The following is a 2,451-nucleotide window of genomic DNA, read 5'->3' on the forward strand; positions in this document are numbered from 1 at the left end:
AGCCGATTCATATAACAGTAAATGTTAACACTATCGTAAAAATATTACAAGTTATTAATAGTTAGATCAATTCAGTTTTTCTTTAGTTGGCGTTAAAATATCCCGTTTTCTCTAATACTTCAGTTTCCTAGATGGCCGCCGCTCACTCCTTGGAAATTATGGGGTCGAAAGTCTTGTAAATATACATGTTAATAGCGACCATATTGTCCTTATCTATATAGTGTTTTTGTTTTTTTTTCCTTTTTTCTTGAACTTCTTGCACTAAAAACTGATAATTAATAGTACAAAACACCACGAAATAATAGATAAAATAGGAGAGATGCTTGCATTATCCTAAAAACTGTTTAAAATAGTATTGGAAGATTAATTTAATTATTTTTTTAAAGTTTGAGTAAAATTTTTTTGTTTTCTCTAATGCAAGACAGCCGCCGTTCTCTTTTATTTCCCTTAATTAAAAACAGTAGGGTCGAAAATTCTGCAAATTCCATAAGTCATTATGCTATTATTATTATTTTGTTGAAATTATTTTTGTTTCCCACAGATGTTCCAGTTATATTACTTATGTATCTGTATGTATGTATGTATGTATGTGTGTATGTGTGCGTATGTATGTATGTATGTATGCGTGCGTATGTACGTGTATGTACATGTATGTGTATATGTATGTATGTATGCTTAAATGTATATGTAAATATATGTATGTGTGTATGTGTGTGTATATGTATACTTGTGTGTGTGTGTGTGTGTGTGTGTGTGTGTGTGTGTGTGTGTGTGATTATGTATGTTTTTGAAAAGGATGATTGACATGAAAGCGTGAGTGCTCTCTGTGTGACAATGGCTCAACTCAAACAAGTGTGCACGAGCTGCGGCTCAACACAATTTGATACAAAATGAAAATGTTACAGTAATTCTTGTATTAATATTATAAACCAATAAACATTACTTACACACACACACACACACACACACACACACACACACACACACACACACACACATAAAAAAAAGAAAGAAAAAAAAAAAAAAAAAAAAAAAAAATATATATATATATATATATATATATATATATATATATATATATATATATATATATATATATATATATATATATATATATATATATATATATATATATATATATATATATATATATATATATAATTGAAATTGTTCATTTAAAACCCTAAGGAGTAAAAAAAAATCGAGTGATTATTTTGTGGAAAGAAAAAAATAATAATGTCAGAAAATGAAGATTAAAGTATATTGGAAAGAAATAGACTGGAATACGTTATTCCTAAGAAAAATAATGTACTTAACGATTTTTCTATTTATTTTCATTGGTGTAATAGAAAATTCCTTAATATTTCCCACCTACTCGAATTATTCTTATGAAAAATGTGTAAGGCAAAATCGTGACTATTTATTAGGTAGACCATGTAATGAGTGAAGAAATACGCCATGCCGTCAGTAAAAGCACAGGCCACCGTGACGACCTCGCACCAGTCAAGATAAGAAGACTGGGAAGTGGGAAGGCCATGACGCAACACCCTGCTGCCCTTCCACTGCGGTATGCAACAATTCACAACACTAAAACAACGTACGTTCCCCCCATCACCATTTACAGGAAACACAAGGCATAGAAAGGAATACATTTTGCAATTTAGAAGAAAATATGTCTCGGAGTGGTTAGTGATTAAAAGATGTGTCAAATAGCAGTGAAAGGGTTACAGACAGAGACAGAGGTGGAAGGCGAGAAAGTCTGACCACTCCTTCTCCTCCTTAAAAGAACATGAGAACTTAAGAAAATAAGGAAAGTTGTAAGAAGCCATCAGGTCTGCACGTGGCGGTCCCTGTACGAAACACACACCTACCTATTTCCACCTATCGTCCCCATCCAGTCTAACCCTTCAAACTACCGCCTTATTGCTGACAGGCCAGTTCCAGAGTCACCCTTTTTCCTCTTGCTGGCTAACCAACAAAAGTGCTTTAGCCGTCATCAGGTTCCACAATCAACTTTGCACACTGCTTGTCGTTTGGGGGAGTACCGAAAATTTGAACTGGTAAGGCAAAAGGGTCAATTCCACAGTCTTTTCGTAAGCTATCAACCAAAAACGCTTCCTAAGTTGGTAAGCTCCCGAACAAATAAGAGGAGTGTTTCGTTTGAATAGCTTACGAAGAGACTAAAACTGACCCGGTATATTCACTCGTAGTCTCGTCTGTCCTCGTCATATATATAGAGAGTCACGGCATGTCCATTTAAGCAAATCCTGACCCCGCTTCTTGATGGTGATAGTGCACTGAAGAAGTAAGTTGACATACGCAGGGCACAGTAAGCGCGGGGCCAGTGATACAGACAGTTAGGAAAGCAGAATGTCAACGAAAGGATGGTAAAACAAGGCAGTGCTCACTGATTCATTTCACTTGGAGAGAAGAGAGAAGTGTTGCTCGGGT

This window comes from Scylla paramamosain, unplaced genomic scaffold (assembly GCF_035594125.1).
Source record: "Scylla paramamosain isolate STU-SP2022 unplaced genomic scaffold, ASM3559412v1 Contig13, whole genome shotgun sequence".
In the NCBI taxonomy this organism is placed as follows: domain Eukaryota; kingdom Metazoa; phylum Arthropoda; class Malacostraca; order Decapoda; family Portunidae; genus Scylla; species Scylla paramamosain.